At 39.7% G+C, this 21582-nt stretch overlaps 1 protein-coding gene across 3 annotated transcripts in view; it reads right to left on the bottom strand.

The window, feature by feature from the left end:
- ALDOB (aldolase, fructose-bisphosphate B) overlaps window positions 1-21582 on the bottom strand; it is a 70890-nt gene that overhangs the window by 25744 nt on the left and 23564 nt on the right. For 2 of the 3 annotated variants that reach the window (XM_047829914.1, XM_047829916.1), the window contains exon 1: window positions 455-617. The exons of the other annotated variant lie outside the window; for it this stretch is intronic. The gene's annotated coding sequence lies outside the window, so the exon portion shown is untranslated. Of the gene's footprint in view, window positions 1-454; window positions 618-21582 lie in introns of those variants that run through there. 3 annotated transcript variants of the gene reach the window in all.

The raw sequence follows: 21582 nt of genomic DNA, 5'->3' as shown, positions 1-21582 counted from the left end.
CAAGGGAAGATGTGTACAATTCTGAACCTTGTGTTATTTTTTCATAGACACTTACTTCCCTTAAATGGGGTCTTAAAAATCAAACCTACATAGGAGAGACCTTTTTACATGTTTGCTTATAAAGCCAGGAATGGTATTGTTTTATTAGGTATATATCAATGAGGGTTTTTATCTTGGCCAAGGAGGGCATCTAGCCAAGGCTAGAACAACCTGGGTTTTAACATACAGACTACAAATTTGTGGCATTTCACTTTAACCAGGACCAACACCAGAAGGCCAGGAAGATCTGAGCTTCAGATTCAAGAAAGGCCTCAAATTCAGTTTCAGTGTTACCACCAAATGAGTTATAAACAGAGCTCTTATTGTATGTGTGTATTCAAAGCAGTAACTTGCCAAAATGTATGCATTCAAATTAACTCTGGTTTTGCCATTTCTTCATTTTTAATATACTTACTGGAAGCTGAAAATTAGGGAAGTAGCCTGGATCTCCCTTGTCCTCTGATAGTCCTTGTCCTCAAGATAGTCCCACACCTATCTTGATTATGTATTGAGAGAGAGATCTTTGTTCGACCGCGAAGGAGGTATAAACTTGGGCTTAAGTCCCCTAATTATCGAAAGATCACCTGAAATATTAGGAGAGGATCCATTATAGAATATGCAGTCCATCCAATTTGATGATGTCAGAGGTACAGAGAATGGGCACATTGCGTACCCAGGCCTCCACCTTTCCTGCAGGAACTGTTTGGGGTGAATAGCGCTAATGTACTTTTGGTATGATCCCGTCTAACTTGCCTGAGGGCCATCACCACAATAGGTCTGTGCGACTCACTCTCAGGCCGTTGTCCAATAATCCCCTCACAGACTGTGCAATAATCCCCTCACAGACTGTGCTTGGTATGAAGTACACAGACCAAAATTCTTGTCTGACCTGAGAACTAAGAATAGTTGTACTTCCCCTGGACAGTCCATTTAATTTTATCTTATAATGAAGCCCAGTGTTTGAATGTTAGGAACCTAACGTTATGAATGTTAACTGGCCAGGTTTCCATTTCTCACTGCCTGCCAGTTCATCCAGACACATATTTTTGATCTACTCATATCAAATGTTGGCCCATAGTGGTTAGTTAGTTCATTGTTCTTAGTTTGGCTAGTTCTGTTTAGGTTTACCTTTGGGGGTTTTGTTTTCGTTTGTTTGTTTAACATTTTACTCATTAATCCACATGTATTTTATTTTGGGGAATAATTTTTTGTGTGAATTTTTGTTAACAGTTTGACCTCTCCGAGGGCCAGAGAACTAGGCTTATGGGCTGCAATTACACAGCCAAGGACAAGTCAGTCATGGTAAACAGATCTGACCATACCACAGGATGGTTCTAGCAAGAAAACAAAAACAAAAACAAAAAATGACTCAGTGGGACATCTGCAACTCTGACACGACTGCTCCACTCGACACCACACTTAGCAGAATAATCTCCCTGAATATGCCCCCTCATGTGGCTCTGTTTTTGTTTTAATGTTTATTTATTTTTGAGAGACAGAGACAAAGCACGAGCGGAGAAGGGGCAGAGAGAGGGAGACAGAATCTGAAGCAAGCCCCAGGCTCTAAGCTGTCAGAGCTGGATGCGAGGCTGGAACCCCCAAGCTGTGAGATCATGACCTAAGCTGAAGTCGGAAGCTTAACTGACTGAGCCACCCAGGTGCCCTCATGTGGCTCTTTTCCACATGAGATATCATGGGGCAGGGTAGGGTGAGTGCAGACCTAAGTCATATGCCTGATTAATGGATTCTCTTAGTAAAGCAGGACTTACTTACAAAGTGAGAAATATCGGAGAGTGTTCAAAAGATGTTGGACAGCCATAATGCAGAGTTATGCTACCTCAATGTCGATACTATTTCTAAAATAATTCAGCATCCCTTTGAGATGCTGTTCCTAATACACTTGATTAGTGTTCCGAATACACTAGATTACATATGATGCTTTCTATTTTTCTATCAATGCATTTTACTTTATCCTTGTAATACTTGGCACTATTTTAATTACTAGAACTTTCTGATACATGTAAAGATCTAGGAGATGATCTCCCGTACAATCTTCTTCAAAGATTTCATGGCTCTTCTTATCTTTTAATTTTCCAAGTGAACTTTAGAAGCGTTTTGTGAAATTTTCAATTTGGCATTCTGATTGAAATTCTACTAAACTTATAAATAAACTGGGAAATAATTGATGTGTTGTTAGAACTTAGCATCAAGAAAGATAAGATGGCACCTCTATTTACCTGTTAATTTTTGTAATTCACTGAATTTTCATAATTCTTTGGATAATTGGCTCTATGCATTTCTTGTTAAGTTTATGCTAGGAACTTTTTTGCTGTTGCCATGTTGAGTAGAATATTTTTCCTTTCTATTTTTAACTTATTGCTGTTAGAAAATCTATTTCTTTTATTAGAGACAAGCTCTTTAGTAACCCACCTCCTTCTCCTCCTCCTCCTCCTCCTTCTCCTTCTTCTTCTTCTTCTTCTTCTTCTTCTTCTTCTTCTTCTTCTTCTCCTTTCAATGTTTATTTTTGAGAGAGAGAAAGAGAGAGTACAAGCTGGAGAGGGGCAGAGAGAGAGAGAGAGAGAGCGTCAGAGAATCTTAAGCAGCTGGGTGCTGACAGTAGAGAGCCCAATGTGGGGCTGGAACTCAGGAACCTCAAAATCATGACCTGGGCTGAAGTCGGAGGCTTGAGGGACTGAGCCACCCAGGAGCCCCACTCACCTTCTTTTTGATATACATAACTAGTTCTAACAGTTTTTCAGTTAAACATTCTTCCACTTAAACTTTCTAATCTAAAAGAAATGATTAGACTGGGGCGCCTGGGTGTCTGGGTGGCTCAGTCGGTTAAGCCCCCAACTTCAGCTCAGATCATGATCTCCCACCCGGTTGGTGAGTTCCAGCCCCATGTGGGGCTCTGTGCTGACAGCTCAGAGCCTGGAGCCTGCTTCCGATTCTGTGTCTCCCTCTCTGCCTCTCCCCTGTTGGCGCTCTCTCTCTCAAAAATAAATAAATGTTAAAAAAAAAAGTTTAAAAAAAATTTTTTTTAACGTTTATTTATTTTTGAAACACAGAGAGACAGAGCATGAACGGGGGAGGGGCAGAGAGAGAGGGAGACACAGAATCAGAAGCAGGCTCCAGGCTCTGAGCCATCAGCCCAGAGGGCGACGCGGGGCTCGAACTCACGGGCTACGAGATCGTGACCTGAGCTGAAGTCGGAGGCTTAACCGACTGAGCCACCCAGGCGCCCCGCAAAAGAGTTCCTTAAAGATAAATGATACTTTGTACAAATAATGAAATATTGTTATAGTCCTTTTCAATAGCCTCTTACTTATACATTGGTTAGAACTTCCAGAAAAAGGCTAAAATTTTGTGATAAGAGTGTGCTTCTTTATTTCTAATTTATTATTTTTCTTAGTAATCTATTGTTTTACCGTTAAGCGTGGTATTGCTTTTTAGTTTGAGATATTCTTTTAGAACATGATCTACCTAATTCTCACAAACATCAAGAAGGAACATTGAGGGGCACCTGCTGGCTCAGTCGGAAGAGCCTGTGACTCTTGATGTTAGTTAGGGTCGTGAGTTCCAGCCCCACCTTGGGTATAGCGATTACTTAAAAATAAAATCTTAGGGGGAAAAAAGGGAAGAAAAACATTGAAGCAGATGATTCTGTGGGGCGAGGCAGCCACGCGAGGAGCGCCTGCAGGAGAGACTAGCGGGGCCTGTTGCGAGGAGGGGACCCTGCCTGAGCAGGGCAGAGGGAGTGGGGTCGGGACGCCAAGATCTGTGGGACCTGGTGGCTTACGTGGGGCCGAGGTGGGAGGTCTCTGTCCCGGCTGCCGACGCTCTTTCGGGGTGAGAGGGTGTCGCCGTGCCAGGCGGAGTCGGGGGCAAGCAGCGGCAGGGAAGTGGGAGCGAAGGCGTAGAGCCCAGGCCTCCTGCAGGGAGCGCGCTGACCTTTTGCGCGCCCCCGATGCCCGCGCAAAGCAGGCAGACGACCTCCAGGTGGCGCACGAGGACACGGTGGTCCCGGGCGGAGGCAGAGAGACTTTGGGGTTGCGTTCCCGGGCCAGCGTACGCCAACACACGCCGGCATCGGTAAGCGGAGCCACCTGGAGACTTAGCCTTGGAGTCAAGCCCATGTGACCTTGCAAGAACAGGCAGTATTTTCCTGAGCAAATGTGAGACGGCTGTGCGAGAGGAGAGGAAGGGCAACCGCATAAACCGTGCGTCTGCAGGCAGCGTACTAGAAAGCATAGTTCATTGGTAACCATAGTTCTACATGCTTGCAGGGTCAGCCGAACTCACCTGAGAAGTACAATAAAATATGTGACGGTAGGAGTTCATTACCAGGTGAGAGACAGATGCTGGGACAGATCCCTGGAGACATATAAATGTGGATGAAGATACAGATATATATCATCCTTTCTCACTTCCAAAACAAATTGAAAACATGCTTCGAGAATAAAGGAGAAAAGACGTATTCTACCCCCCCCCCCAAAGGCAACGGAGAGAAAGAGAAACAAAAAAGGAAGAGGAGATAGTGCAAAATAAAATGATAGAAATAAATATAAAAATCTCAGTTGTGATACAGGTATAGATGAAGATCTCCGATAAATATACACCTATGCTGGATTTAAAAAAAATCAGTATATGCTGTTGATAAGCGACACTATTAAAATGTCGATTTAGAAAGTTTGAAGTGAAAGACTTTTTTGTCTTAAATGTTATATTAGAAGAGCGAAGAGACTGAAAATTGAGTTAAGCTACTTGAGTTGAAAGGCAAAATAAACTTAAAGATATGAGCAGAAACAAATGAAACAAAGTAGAGGTAAAAGTTGATTTTTTTGAAAAGACGAATAAAATGACAAACCCTCTGCCAAGACTGTTTATATATTTGCCTCCTTTTTTCTTCATTAACGTTAAGGATAAAAAGACAGGTACTAAAAAGGCAACAAGGATGTCAAGAAACTTGTTGCCCACATATCTGAAAACCTAACTAAAATGAGCAATTACTGGAGTAATATAACTAAAAAAAAAAAATGACTCAAGAAGAAATAAAATAATCATTAAGGAAATAGAAACCGAAGTTGATCTTACCACAGGATAGTTCCAGGGTCACACAGTTTTATTGGTTTGTATATACCATGAAACAAATGCTTCCAATTTCAGTCAGTACTATTCCAGAGTACAGAAAGAGAGGACACTACCCAACTTATTTATGAAAGTACCATAAACCTGAAGTCCAAACCTGACAAGATGGTATGAAAGAGGGCAGTTACAGCCAATCTCTTCAGTGAACAGAGATGGAAAAAGTCTAAAGAAAATCTTAGCCAATTGAATACAATAACTTGTACAAGTGACAGTGACATGGGTTTATCTCAGGACTGCAAACTGAGTTTATCATGAGAAAATCAAATAATATAAGTGACTACATTATTAGATGGAAAGGGGAAAATAATGATCTCTTCGTGAATATGTATCAGACAAAACTCCTGATTCAAGACTTATTATCAACTTTTATCTAATAAAATATCTATGAAAAACCAATAGCAAGCATCATAGTTAATGGTGAAATAATGGAAAAATCTTAAGATAAAAGACAAGGGTCTCTGATATCACCACTTGTGTTCAGTATTGTCCTACCCAGTGAATTAAATCAAGAAAGAGAGTAAAAAGCATAAAGTTTAGAAATGAAGAAACAAATTGTTCATTATTTGTAGATGATAAGATTGTCTGCTTGGAGCCCCCTCAGGCATAAGGTTCCTCTTAAGAATGTAATGGACCCTGCCTACACCCCCTCAGGTTCCCCCTCAGGAATTTGACATAAGATCTAAGTATGGCCATAGACCACCCTTCATACAATGGAAACGAGCCAACCAGGAATGGACAACCCAGCACCTAGAGCTATCCAGCCAATAAGGGTAGAACCTGAGAAGGAACAAGGGGGACGGGATGGGGGAGGGCTGACCAGAATCTTATAAAACAAGGACGCTTGCCTATAGTCCTGGGCATTCACTTTCGACTGTCCCTCTCTGTAAAGAGAGCTTTCCTACTATACTTCCTTTCTAATCTTATATTCTAATACTCAAACTTTTGCCTGCTGCTCACACACACACAAAAAAGATTGTTTAGATGGAATAATTATTAGAATTATTAGAATTAGAATTATTAGAATTAGAATTAGAATTAATTATTAGAATTAATCATAGTTTAGCGAGGTTGCAGAATATCAAATCAGTATCAAAGATCAAGCATCTTTTCAAATACCATAAAAAAACAGAAAATATGTCTTTAGAAAGTAATTTTCAAAAAAAAAGTAATTTTCAAGAGCATCAAACAGTATACATTACTTAGGAAAAAACTAACAAATAGGTAAGATCTCTAGGAAGAAAATTAGAAAACTATTTAAATTTAAAATTTAAAACGAAAATAGAATTAAAAATTTCATTCTTTAGTTTGTCTCATTTCAAGTGTTTATCAGCCACCTGTGAACCATACAGGCTTAGAGCCTTATGATTACAGAAAACGAAGCAAGTTTTTATAGTTCATTGCAGAGAAGTATGACACAGTGATCAATAAAATTTTCAAGCCTAAAAATATATTATATATAATTCTGTTTGGATAGAATCCTGTGAGGGGAATATAAAAGAATAATAAAAATAGCCCAAACTTTTACATGTATTTTTCTTTAATGGATGATGGTGGGTATTTAATCACTACAGTATTTAAGATTCCATTATATGTATTTAGAGTGACTAATATTAAAACATACTGGATATTATATCCTTTGGAACTCTTCACACTTATGATGAAAAATTATATGTTAATTTAAAGTGCAAAGGTATACATAGTTTCTCAAGATTATTTCTGGGGACATGTGGCCAGAGTTTGAAAACTGCTATGCTAAGGATGCATATGTATCTCCAAAAGATACATATATTAAATCTTTTCATCTTTCAAAAAAGAAAAACAAATGTTGAATATTATCAAAATCTGGCCATTTTTTAAGAACTTTTTTTTTAACTGCTGATGTAATGTAGATTTTAAAAATTAATTATTTTTGTATCCCTGGAATATGACTTCAGGGTCCTATGGCGTTCAGTCCTGCTGTGGATATATTTGAGGTCACTTAACCAAAAGCAATTAAAAAATAACTTAAATGTATTCATGTTTCTCAAGGGACATTAATGAAGGTCAAACTCATACCTCCAGCAACACTTCATTAAATCCCCTTTTGTTTCTATCTTATACCCCACAAGTCCTGTCAAACTCTCCAGTTCACTCTCCTCCAGAACTCTCCCAGACACTGCTCTACAAAAGACTCTGTTCCAACCTCCTTCCCTTGTGCCACACCGTATTTCTTACCCACAGGAAATGACGTCAAAACCTCAGTTCCTGCTCACTAGCTGTAGGACTCTTGAGAAGGGCTGGAGGACATCAGGGCTCTGTGCCTCCATTTTTCAGTAATTCTTTACAAAGAGATGTGTAGACTCCTCTGAGAAGTGTTGTTGTTTTCTCACTCTGGCTGCTTTTCTCAAAGATCCTCATGGAGAATGCCTTTAAGAATAAAACCTTCTGCTTTGTTAGTGGACTGAAAGTTCCTTGGTTGTGCTCTATTGTCCTCTAATATTATGCTGGAACATATATATATATATATATATATATATACACACACACACATACATGTCACTATTATACCTCACTGTCAATGAGTAAACTTACCTCCTTGCATGTATTTATCTTATGGTTCTGGTTGAAATGTCTCAGAGAGACAAATCTGTTCTGAGTCTGTAAACAAAATCCAGTTTCTGATCCTATAGGGGTATCGTCCAAACATACGCTGTGAGAAATTAACACTGTGAGGTCGATAGTTTTATTCCCTTGATCCCTGCAATAAACCCAGACATCATCTATGTACCTGAAAAGATGCAACTAAAATTGTATTGTATGTAAAGTTTTGCATTCTGCTTTTCTCATGTATCATTATATCCTGAGCATTTTCCTATACCATTGAATATTCTTTGAGAACACAATTGTTAATGGGTCTATAATTTTCCAGAATATAGATAAGCCTTTATTTATTTAACCAATTTCTGTTTTGGAAATCTGGGTTGTTTCTAATTTCTTTGCCATAATTACAAAAGGAGATGTCCTTAAAACTTTTTATACATTTCTGATTATTTCCTTAAGATAAATTCCCACAACCGGAAATATTAGGTCAAATTAATGAATAGTGTGACTAACTGCAAGTTGTTTCCCATTATCCATTTCTCCTTCTTATATTTGTTTTAATTTTTTATTTTTTTTATAATTTTTACTTTTGGGGGGAAAGTTCCTTTATTTTTTCTGAGAGCGAGTTAGGGGAAGGGAGAGAGAGAGAGAAAGGAGAGAGAGAGAAGTGGGGCTCACCCAAAGCAGGGCTAGCGCTCACCTAAAGTGGGGCTCAAGCTCCACTTTAGATCATACTGAACAGAGACATGACCCCAGCAGATATGACTCCAAATCCCTGGTGCTTAGCCACTTCTTTCTATTCAAGCTTGATCTATGATGGCAAGATAATTCCCAAAACAATGGCCGGTTGGAGTGATTGGCAAAAGAAATCTTTTCCTTTACATCTTGCAGCAAATCAATGTCTATGATGAATCCAGAATTTTTGTATCCTATCAGATCACTCAGTCCCTTTGATTCCTGCCATTGCCAACAAACACCCTGAAAACTGGTGTCTTCAGCCAGATAGATTTTGCTCAGAGAAGCTGTGGTCTTTTATCCCCTGGTGACCTCTTGTTGGTTTGTGGACTGCCTGCTGGGGATTCCACGTCGGACTATCCCTGGCTTGCTGCCTCCTGAGTGCTCATCCTTGGGCTACAGAGGAAAGGCCCTAGGGGAACTGCCTGTCTCTGGAACCTTCAGCTACTCACCTCATCAGTATGAATGTCAGTTTTCTCCTCTAGTAAAGGCAGGCACAGATATATGCACCCAACAGAACTGTGAGAATGAAGTGAAATGAAATGAAATGAAATGAAATGAAATATTGCATAGGCAAGGGCTGTATAAAGTGCAGGTATAATATGTGACAGAAGAAAAAGAACAGAAAAGAAAGAGAAATAACTGAACATTGCAAGGTAGGAATGTGATCAAAGGGCTTTTGTTTTTTATGGGCGCTTCCATTCCTCCAACAAACACCATTGCCGAGGGCCAGCTGTGTTCCAGGAACTGCTGCAAAGGATGAAGGACACCTCAGCACAGGTGCTTCCCTCAAGGGGCTGCAGGGGAGGTGAACCTTGACCTCTCTGCTCATAGCATCTCCAGCTGGGACTGAGAATTGAATCAACATAAAACAGATTAACAGCAGAAAGGCATACAGACTTTTACTTGGTTATTTTTTTGTTATTTTTTTTTTAAGCATTCAGACTTTTACATGTCCATGAAAATGAAGACCCAAGGAAACAGAGCCAAATGTTCATACACTAAATTGAACAAAAGTAGTAAATTGTGGAAACGTGGAAAGACAAAGGGTTAGGGAAGTTAATGGTGGAGAAGTGACTGAGATGTAAGGGTGAGTTTAACAAGGTTGGTTTGTCAAGATTTCTCTCAGCCTAGTCTCCTGTCTCAGGTGGTAAGGATTTTTTTTTCCTCCTCTTGCAGGGAAGGTGTCTTTCACACAAAACTTTCATTTCCTGCTTTGAGGAATAAAAAGTAAGGTCAGGGTGTCCTTTTTCATCTGCTGTTTTTTAGGTGCCTTTGACTCTAAATAATCTTTGTGTCAGAGTGACATTTTTGGAGGTGACATATTCTGGTTTCCTTCAGGGCTTACACCTAAGGGGGACAGATGGGCTTGTAACAGCCCACATAGTGCTATGTGGTAAGTACCATACCGTAAGAGAGGTATGTTCAAATCAGTAAGGGAGTCTCCAAAGCCTTTTCTTGAGAAGGGAAGTAAAATCCTGGGTAAGCCTGTGGGGAGAACAGAATGGGGAAGTGCGGTCTTCGTGCTCTATCCTCTAGGGGGAGCTCCTGCACTTTCTCTGAGGTCTGAGAAGACCGTATTTCTAGTAAAGATAGAGCTCCCTTCAGTAGAGCTGGGTTAAGATAAATGCTTCGGTGCCTCTTGGTCTTCTCAGATGTTTCCTATTGAATTGCTTCCCTCTTTGCTCCTCCTTGGAGCTGGTACTGTAGGAGGACTCGGAGTCCTCTTCCAACTCGAAAAATTGGCTTCCTTCCTTGGTAGACCAAACAAGAACCTGAGTGGAGTCTCCCAGGCAGGAGGGTGACTCATCTAGGCACAAGTCATACTTCCTAGCCCAACAGCTCACAAGGATAGAGGACATCAAGATTTGGGGATGATGTTCCCATAATTGTCACTTGTGCACATACTCTAGGGGGTGGCCTTTGTCAAGGTATTGAAAGGAGGTGGCAAGACAGGGTTCCGAAATTTGGGACCCAGACATACTTACACTTACCACAACTAACAGATAAATTTAGATATTTCCACTTTATTTTTTAATTAATTTTTTCATTATCATTTCATGACTACAGGAATTTTTGATTTAAGATTCTCTTGGGAATTTTGCAAAAACTTGATTCAGAAATTTGCTATAATTTATTTATTGCAGCAACTATATTTAAGAGGAAGATACTTCTCTAATTCCTAGATTGAGTCCCTTCTTTTCATCATGTATATTTTTAAAATCCATCAATGTTTCCATTTGCATACTCTTACATAAGGAAGCCAAAAATAGTCTCTGATTGTCTCACATGGGAAGTTAAGATAGAGTCTCTCCAAGTTTGTATAACATCCAAATGAAGGGAAATATGGACAAATTATTTTTCACCTAATTTAACTTTTATTTTTTGACATAGAAAAATTGCTTATTTAATGTATATCGCTCGTTGAGTTTAGAGATAAGTATACATTCATGAAATCGTCACAATACATACCACATTCATCACCTCCAAAAGTTTCCTCCCATCCTCTTTTATTATTATTACTTTTTGTGCGTGATAACATTTAACATAAGATCTTAGCAAAGGCTTAACAGAAGATTTAACATAAAAGCTTATCAAATTGTAAAGTATACAATCGGTATAGGTTCAGTGCTAACTGTAACTTTACCATTTGATTAATACCTTTCAGTTTCCCCCTCCCCCAACCCTCAGACACTGGAAGCCACCATTCTATTCCCTGTTCTAGGAGTTTGACTATTTTAGATTCCTCATATAAATGGTATCATCTAATATTTGTTTAATGTATTTCACATCCTCTGGGTTCATCCATGCTGTCAAACTGGCAAGACTTCCTCCTTTTCTGAGGCTAAATAATATTCCATTGTATGTGTACAACACATTATCTTTATCCATTCATCTCTCAATGGACATTTAGATTGCTTCCATGTCTTGGCTATTGTAAATAATGCTGCAATGACTATGGGAGTGCAGATATTTCTTTTAGATTCTGATTTCAAATCTTTTGGATGTATACCCACACGTGAAATTGCTGCATCCTATGGCAGTTCTATTTTGAATTTTTTGAGGGACCTCCATACTGTTTTTCCACAGTGGCTGTACCAATTTACATTCCCACCAAGAGTGCACAAGGATTCCCTTTTCTCTACATCCTTGCCAATATTTATGATCTCTTGTTTTTTTGATAATAGCCATTCAATAGATGTGAGGTGATATCTTATTGTGGTTTTGATCTGCATTTCCCTGATGATTCCTAATCCAATTTACATAAGTGTAACCAAATTTACAATTTTAAAAGATAAAATGGATTCTGGATATAACCCTAGCATCAGGGCTTCTACAGATTCTGGGCAAAGAGGAAACTTGTGCTAAGTGTGAAATTTGGGGTTTTGGTATGTTGCTTCTTCTTTAGAGACTGTGCCTGAGACTAGCCACAGTGCTACAGGCCACAACATGAGCACCTTGAACTTATAGAGGCAGGCCCTTGGCATCCCTTTCGGCAGCCTGGGGATACAGGGACTATTCTCAGTCATACTTTCTAATATTTTTGAAACTGGAGTGAATCTTATAATAAGTGTACTTTTACTGCTTTTTTAAAAGCTAGAGATAGAGTGTATCTTTTATAATTGAGGGCATCTTCAAGTCAAAGGGACAGTATACATAACTGATTTATAGAACTTTAGATTCACAAACTGTTATAGCTAGTAGGCATTAAAGATGAGATGATCCAGAAAATTTTAAAGACTTTTTCCATTTTTTCCTAAATCTGGCCTTTTTTGAAATAAGTCTTTACCGAAACTCTAAAGAAACCGATAGATAAAAGCACAGTGAGATAATAGGTAACCCAGCACACTCACCTTCCTCTCCACTGACCTACACTCTTGAAAAGAGCCTTTTGGAGTGCCAAGGTGACTCAGTTGGCTAAGCGTCCAACTTCAGCTCAGGTCATGATCTCACAGTTCGCGGGTTCGAGCCCTGCATCTGACAGACAGCTCAGAGCCTGGAGCCTGCTTCAAATTCTGTGTCTCCCTCTCTTTCTCTGCCCCTCCCCTGCTCTCTCTTGCTCTCTCTCTCTCTCTCAAAAATAAACATTAAACATTTTTTTTAATTAAAAAAAAAGAAAAGCGCTTTTCAAGAGCAGTTTGAAGCAATGAAAAGATGCAAGCCAGTTCTTTCATTTTTGGTACAAAAACCACTATGTGAATCTTTTTCAAATAACAGTTTTATCAAGATATAATTGACATAATAAACTGCACATTTGTAAAGTGTTGATGTTTTGACATATGTATACACCCATGAAACCATCACTGTAATCAAGATACTGAACATAACCACCCCCCCTAAAACTTTCTTCATGTACCTTCCTTTCTACCCTTCCTTTCTACCTCACTCACATCTTCAAACAACGCTGATTATGCTCTTTGTCCCTATAGGGACTCATTTTTATCTTCTAGAATTTTACATAAATGGCATCATACAATACATACTTCTGTTTGTTTGCTCTGACTTCTTTCACTCAGCATAATTATTTTGAGATTCATTCACATTCAAATTCTGTTGCTGACTAGTATTCCACGAGATGGATGTCCCTCTGTGTTTACTCACTTGCTGCTGATGGACATTTGAGTGGTTTTCAGTTTTTAACTATTATAAAGCTCTATAAATATCCATGTACAAGTCTTCATGTGGACATTTGTTTTCATTTTTCTTGGGATAAATATCTAGGAGTGGAATGATCAGGGCTGATCAAACAGTGGGTGTATGTTTAACTTTTCAGGAAACTGCCTACTTGTATTTTGAAGTGGCTGTACCATTTTATGTTCCCAACAGCAGTTTTGAGCATCTGTTTGCTGCACATCCTCGCCAACACTCAGATGGTCATTGAAAATTTTTTGTGGCCATTTTAATGGGGGCATGGGGTATCTCATTGTGGTTTTACTTTGCATTTGCCTAACGACTAATAATGTTGAGCATCTTTCCATATGCTTATTGGCCATCTTCTGTGGTGGAGTGTCTGTACATTACTTAGAAGTCTCTTAACTGCTTTCATTTTCTGGGTTTTTTTTTTCTTGTAAAGTTTCTGCAGTTATGAGAATGCTTTGAGGTGTTTTGCTATTTTTTTTATTCTAAAATTTCGTTGACAGAACTATTAGATAAACAGCACAATTCGTTGGAAACAAGGAAGATGATGTTAACTAACAGCTACCTAAATAGGTACTACCTAAATAGATACTTATGACATAGACAGAGACTCTTCACACTAATTCAGGCTGGCAGAAATGAAGGTGAATGGGGGGAAATAATGGCATAAAATTGGGAGACTGGGAGAGGTTGAGAGACTGGAGCTGGCAGGGAAATACTGACTGCCCCATCCAAAATCTCTCCTCTCACATTGCCCACATCATGGTCAAACTTCCAGTCTTTTTTCCCCCAATTGCTGTTTTTAATTATGATTATGAACTTTTTGTTATTTTACAGCAAACACGTTAAGGCGATGGGGACCCTAGCTGAGCAGCAGAAGCTAACTGCAGGCTATTTCTTATGTAAGTTTCCCAAGAACTTAGAATAGTGCACCACTTGCTCAGAAATCCATATACAGGTAAAAGAAAGTGTATCCGTATGCCAGTATTAACATGTAGTGAGTTTTGTATTTTTTTCTTAAAGGACTTTGGGCCTCCTGGGTGGCTGAGTTGGTTAAGAGTCCAACTCTTGGTTTTGGCCCAGGTCATGATCTCACGGTTTGTAAGTTTGAGCCCTACATCAGGTTCTGCACTGATAGTGTGGAGCCTGCTTGGGATTCTGTCTCCCTCTCTCTCTGCCTCTCCCTCTCTCTCTCAAAAATAAATAAACATTTTTTAAGTTTCTTTCAAAAATAATAAAAAAAATAAAAAAGGACTTTGTACAAAAATGCATCAATAAGCCTACAGTTTGAACTGCTCTCTCTAACAAACTTGTTTAGTAGAGTGAGGACACTGGCCTAGATTGGTTTTCTGGAGACAGTCTGTCATGGAGTGGAATAGGTGTGACCCCATGTAAAGGACTGAAGGGTTTGGGCAAAGAGGAAAGTGAAGGTAGCATTTAAGATGAGGAAGGGTAAAGAGCTAATTATGGAAGAGGGGAAGATGAGATGGAGAATTTCCAGCCAGCTCTCCTTCCTTTTCGATATTGGGTCTGTAGAGGAGGGGGCATTTTCACTGCTCGCACACCCTCAGTCCACCCTTCTTACCAGCTTCTTTCAGAGGGAGGGGGAGTTGTCCAAGCACTCAGAGCACAGGGCTAATACCAATTATATTCTAGGCGGTAGAGTCTCCAAGCCGATGTTCCCTCGTTTGTACACAGTCCCCTTACTGCAGTGTGCTGGGTCAGGGCCTGGCCATTCTCTCTTTTACCTAAGAGCTTCTGCATCAATTGCATCTGGTCTGTTCCAGACCTTTCCATCACTCTCCAGTGATAGAAGTATGCAAGCCTTCCTTAGATTCCAGGCCTAAACAGCATAACCTCATGTGGCTTAACAAAGATGTCTACACTGGCAGATAATAGGGTACTTACTTACCAGTTAATAAAAAGGTATTTTATTTTCCATTTGGTTATTGTTTTCATGTGCACATTCCTTAATTAGGAATCACTGAAGTTGAGTGGTAGAATTTCAGCCACTAAACTGAAAGTCTCACTCTCCCATAGTTAATCTTAAACAAGGTCCCAATCCAAAGGGAGCCCCCCAAAAGAGCCAAAAGTGGTGTCCAAAACAGAAGGACTGAAGCTAGGGTCAAAGTGCCAGAAGTTCAGAGGGTAAATAGAAAGTAGTAACAGGCTTCCCTTGAGTTCCTCTCTGGTTAGAGAGAAACCATCATTCATCAATCCACCCATCCATCCATCCACCCATCCATCCATCCATCCATCCATCGACTCATTAACATATTTCTGAGTTCCAGACCCTGGGCTGTGACTTTACCCTATTGCAGTGAACAAGTCATACACCTAGTGAAGGAGTTAGAAAAAAAGGGGTGTATGTGGATTTGTCATGAAAAAGGAAAAAAGAGAGGGAATGAGAGAGATGATATGGCATTGTCACCCCATTCTTGGGCTATGTTGAAGCTCCTAACAAATTACGACTAAACAATGGACCCTACTCATGAGAAAGTTTTGGGGATTCTGGGTATAAGCAGTACTGATTTGAGGATCAGGTGACAAAACAGAGCAAAGAACTGGAGAGGTCTTTGTTTCCATTTTTTTTCCAGAACCCAGCACTGACCTGTAAAGTAGGTCTTACTACTATGCATCAAATACTGTTCCACTGTTGTTCTTTTCCTCTTTCATATCTGTGGAAGACTTCTCTGTGCTTTTCAGCCCTCTTGCAGTTGAGTGGGGCCATAGTTCTGGCCATTTGCAGTCTGATATAGAGAAGAGCTGGTGAGTAACCAGTAAGCCCTTTCTTTATCTGGCATCTCTTTAAGCCTGCTTGGTTGACCAGGGAGATTTCCTGCTCCTGATAGGACAGCTACAGGACTGTGAAACCATTCTCAGCCTAAATTGTTGACTTTCTATATGGAAAATAGTTGCCCTAAAGGTTTGTCCAGATCTTTATTTATTAGGTTTTATGACAGTGAGAAATAAACCTTTGTTACGGTAAGCCCCTGAGACAGTAGTATTTGTTCTTGGTGTGGCCAAGTCTCACCTAGCTTCCGGGACTGACAGTTGGGTTAGCATTACAAATAGAAAGCCTGGCACAGGCTAGCATAGCAGGGGAAAGAGAAAGGCCCTTTAGAGTTACTTTGCAGGCAGTATGGGGCACTGTGCAGGCAGGAGGGGAAACACAAGATGGATGCTGTGTGATAATTGTGGCTGGCAAATTGCTATGTGACACATACGTGCAAGGTACCTTTTTGGAGATTCTCAAGAAATATCTGAGTGAGACTTTTATGGGGTGGGGAAGGGTCTGTCAACAAAGGAAACTGTGCATTATTTACTATTAACATGACTTCATTTGTACTCACAGACTGGTGAGACTAGGTGTCTTTAGGTATTTATCGATTGAGTTTTGGGTTATCTTTTGTTGAGGAGAGCTTGCAATTCTAGAACTGATTGTAATTCTTCACCTTTATTCCTTTCTTAAAGAGTACACTGCCAAGCATTGCTCAAATTGCTAGAAATGTCAGGACCTCCCTAGAGTTCATGTCTAACCTCTAAAGTTCATGAGACTTACCTCTAAACTTCTAGGGATGCCATGTTTTCTTGGTGAACATAATTTGATTTCAACTTCATAGTTGTCTCTTGAAACTGAATACAGACAGGAAAATACTTTCTAATGGAGCCATATTACGATTTGCCAGCTTTAGAAATTCACCACACAGTTCATACTATGTATCAAAATTCATGTGACCACTTTCCAAAATTATGAACTTGGAAAAAATTAAAAGCTCTTTGTGTGCCCCAAATCAATAATTCAGAACAGTTCAACAATAGGTAGAAAGCATGATCTTCAGCTGCCAAACGGTCAATCTCCCTTGTCCAATTTGAGTTTGACTACCTGTATTTCCTTGAAGCTAGCAACAATGATCTTATTGTTTACGTGGTGCTTCATGGTCAACCACTCAGATGTCCTGACATCATGTTGGAAAGAAAATGCAGTCTCATGGGCCTATAGGAATCTGACAAGCTAAGCCTCTCAAAGCTTTTGACACTCCAAGACAATTAGTCTTGTAGCAGCATCTTTTTTGAAAGGCTCCTATGACATAACTCTGTAACTATACGGTTAAATAAATCTTAAAATAAATCTCCATGTTGCTTCAACTTCTAAATATTATATAAAGGGGCAAAAGTAGGAAGAATATTAAAAGTCTTGGCCACTTCCTCCAGAAACAGGACAGTCACTGTTCACATTTTGCCTCTGAGTTATCCATATATGTCTTTCGGGGTAACAAAAGCCCTATTTTGTTTGAGTGATGGGCAGAGAGCACTTGAGGTCAAGAAAGATAAGCCACCACCCAAGCTGTGAGGGAGTGAACTGGGATTGGGCTTGTCCCATCTCCCTTTGCCTGGGATTGGTCTAAGAGCGAGCCTGGCCGGTATCTGGCCAATGCAACAAAAGGAGAGGTCTCAAGGAGACTTCCTGAAATTTTTCTTCCTGGAAAAGAAACATAACTTCAAAGAAGGAAGCTTTTTTACCCCAGTCCTTTCCACCTTTGAATGTAGCCTCGTGAGGACTTAATATCTGAAGCTGTAGTAGCCATGAGGTGGCAAAAGATGGAGGACCAGAAGGACAGACAAGAATCTGGGTTCTCAATGAGACTATTGCACTGCTAAGCCTGCCTTCTCCAGGCTTCTTTTTAGGTGAGAAAATTAAACATCATTGCGTGAGGCCCTGGAGACCGGATTCTGTTATTTGCAGCTAAATGCATCCTTATGCCACAACTGTCTATGCACTGAAACCAACCTGCAAGATTTACAACACGCCTTCATGATGTATGAGATGTAATTCTGAATTTTAATGTGTGTCTGCCTTAGTGTGAGGATTCATGTGTAAGTGTGACAGTAGCAGTTAATTTAGCTGAAACGATTTTCTTCCTCTGGCGTTAACTGGTAAAATGAAAGATAATGAGATTTTAATCTCTTCAAAGCTTTTTCTGTTTCAAATACGGGAGTGTGTTTCTACAGCGTGGGGCACTTCAGCTAATACTTCATCGAGATTAAAAAAAGAAATCATCACAAAGAAAAATGTTTTTTCTTTTCTTCTTTCTTTTCTTTTTATTGTGCCTATATGACAAGATGGATGTTAGCTGAACCTAATGTGGTTATCATTTCACAATATATGTAAATCAAACCAGCATGCTGTATGCCTTAAACTTATACAGTGATTATATCAATTATTCTCAGTAAAGCTGGAAAAAAATTTTAAAGTAAGAAAACAGCTTGAGTCATTTGAATGAATATTGCTAATGTGATTTAGGCATTTATTAAGATGGAGATAAAATGCTATACTTAGATTTACATGATTACTTTGATGTAGTTCCTTGCAGAATAACACAGGAACTATGATTTTGAATGTGACAGACACACACAATTCCTTTTTTTTTTTTTTAAATAACTTTAAAACTTAGATACTTTTTCACCTCTTCTAGTTCAAATGAGGGGGAAGCACTCCAAATGTACATTCCGGGAATCCTGCCTCCTTTGTCATAAACTTCGTTGCAGGGAGAGCTAAATGGAAGCCAAACTTCATTTGATGAACCCCAGATGGCTACGGATTCTGGATGTATTAGTGTTGGCAAGGGTATGGTTGAGAAGGACAAAAGGAATTGCCCAAACATGGTGTTACAAAAAAATCTACACAGATTCGTTGACTTGTGTTTCAAAAGTTTGGGCTCCTGACTGTACAAGCAACCATGGTCTCAAGTCCTCGGGTCACAGCAGTGCCAGAGCTAACATCTTTTTCTGGATAAAAACAAACTGGGGTGGTGTACATTCTTTGTCTAAAATGTTGCCAGTGTATGAGTTTTGCAGAGGACTCAACTTTTACAAAGAACTCACATTTAAACAAAGCTGCACTGATACAATAAAAAAAACCCAAAAGTCATGTACCAGAAAAATGATTCCTAAGTAGTCTCTTGTTCCAGACATCTAGTCTCTGGGAAGGTTTACCTCTCTATTCTTGGTTTGTGTTAAATCGTGTAATGTTTTGCCAAAAGCCACTCCTATCATCCACAGCCGCTTACCCACAGAACTTGGGTTCATTGGTACAGTGAGGTGATGGTTGTGTCACTGTCTTTCCAGCCTGTTGGCCTAAAAGTCCTAGAAGAGGCTGTGGACCCATGATGGGTGGTGTTCATGTCTAGATGATTCCCAGTGGCAACACCAGGAAGATTCAGCAGTTGCAGCCTGAAGGAAAAAATCCCAACCTTTGCCTAAGAGTAACACACAGGACCCTACACCACACTAGAAATAAAACCGTAACAACCAAAAAAAAAGCAGCTATGTGTTAAAAAGTTCCTGTTCACACTTGCCATTCCCTCTGCTAGAATGCATGCAAAAAAGCTTCTTTTTACAGCGGTCAGAATTGTACATCCTAACCAACCCTCACTACCTGGACCCCTCTTTGTTTCTCTCCTAAATTGTCTTCCCTAGTTCCTTTTCTCTTCAGCCAGTATTCCTCTTTTCCATGGGCAGTTCCACTGTGGATCCCTCTACTCTTTCTCCCTTTCTTTTTTTCTTCCCTTTCTTCCTGCCTGCCTTTCTTCTCCTCTCTCTCATTCATTCATTTCCTACTATATGTCAGGTATTGTTCTAGGATCTGGGCCTACAGCAGTAAATGAAAAAGAAGACTCCTGATATTGTGAAGTTTATATCCTATGGGGGGAGGTGGGGGGGGGGATATCCTAAAATAAAAGGGGAATTTTGGGTCACAAGAGCTTTGAAGAGAATCAAACTGGGTAAGTGATAGATGGGCCTGGGGGCTGGAAAGCAGGGAGACTGCTTTAGATAGGATGGAGAGCCTGCTGGGAGGGATTAAAATTAGGTTGAGACCTGAATTATAGGAAAGAATTAGCCAAAGGAAAAGTGTTCCAGACAGAGAGGATGGCCATGCAAAGGCCTTACAATAAGAACAGCGTAGCAAGTCCAAGCAAGTGAAAGCAAGCTGGTGTGGTTAGAACCTGGAGAACAAGGATGGGAGTGGCACTAAGACATGAAGTCAGACGGTTCCATCTGGCCTGGAAATTAACATAGGAGGTTTGAATTTTATTCTAAATGCAGTAAGAAGTCAGGCCCTAGCAAAGTAATGCATTATATATCCAGAATATTGACCATTCACTGTTTAGTTCCTATGCATTCTCCACAGGCTGTTCCTATGACAATTTCATGATGGTGATGCACGCATGAAGAATTTATTACAGGGGCGCCTGGCTCAGTTGGTGCAGCATGCAACTCTTGATCTCAGGGTTGTGAGTTCGAGCCCCATGTTGGGTGTAGAGATTACTTAAAATCTTAAAGGGGTGCCTGGGTGGCTCAGTTAAGCGTCTGACTTCAGCTCAGGTCATGATCTCACAGTTCATGAATTCGAGCTCTACACACAGTATGGAGCCTGCTTGGGACTCTCTCTCTCTCTCTTCCTCCCTCTCTCTCTGCCCCTCCCCCACTCATTCTCTCTCTCTCTCTCTCTCGCAAAATAAACTTGAACAGGTGACAAGTGCGAGATCCTCTGCTCTACTCTACATCTTTGTCTTCTCCCATCTCTTGAACATCTTAAAGCTACACCATTCCTACATACTTACACAATCTGATCCTTGTTTCTTTTTGAGAAATTCATCATTTGGCTTTGGATTTTCATCTGTTTTTACCCCAAACTATTAACAGAGATGCCTTTTTTTTCCTTTAAATCAGTTCACTAATCCACATTTCTGTGTAGATCATATGGGAAAAGATCAAGAAAATCTGTTAAATTCTAAGCCAAAAAATCCCCATTCATTACAGAGTGATGACTCATAACAATCCTGCAACCCAAGGACTAGAGGGACCTGGAAGCCACAGCACATTTCCACTGCAGTTCTAATACATTAAGTACTTTTTAATCACATTTCCAATCATCTTTGACATGGCCCCCAAAGGTTTTCAATATAAAATTCAACCTAAAAAAAAAAGGGCCAGTTAATGAGCATTTCTCAGCAAATTCATTGTAATTGAGATAAAAATATCCAAATGGTTCATGTGACTTAAAACTAGCCAGTTTCATATCATGCATTACTGTAATTCACAATGCATCATGGAGTATATAAAAATCCCACAGTAATCAACTCCAATTATAATGCCTCTCTACCAAAATTAAGTTGCCAATTAAATAAATTCTACCAAACGAGGGGTGTATCCACGGTAAATTAGATTAATCCTACCATCTTATTAATTCAGTTTGTGTTCTCCAGTTGTACCATAGTATTCTTTACCCTTCTTTCCTTAAACAACAATAAAAAAGAATGCACAGTTCAAATGTTTCCACTCAAGAAATACAACAAAATCAGTTATCAATTTTTAAGCAAACGGCCCATAATTGTGAATGGTTACCTTGGGACTCCAAAATGGCGTGTGTGTGTGTGT

This window comes from Prionailurus viverrinus, chromosome D4, assembly GCF_022837055.1.
Source record: "Prionailurus viverrinus isolate Anna chromosome D4, UM_Priviv_1.0, whole genome shotgun sequence".
Classification (NCBI taxonomy): Eukaryota; Metazoa; Chordata; class Mammalia; order Carnivora; family Felidae; genus Prionailurus; species Prionailurus viverrinus.
Note: the sequence above shows the minus strand (reverse complement) of the source record. Positions and strands in the feature narration are given on the sequence as shown.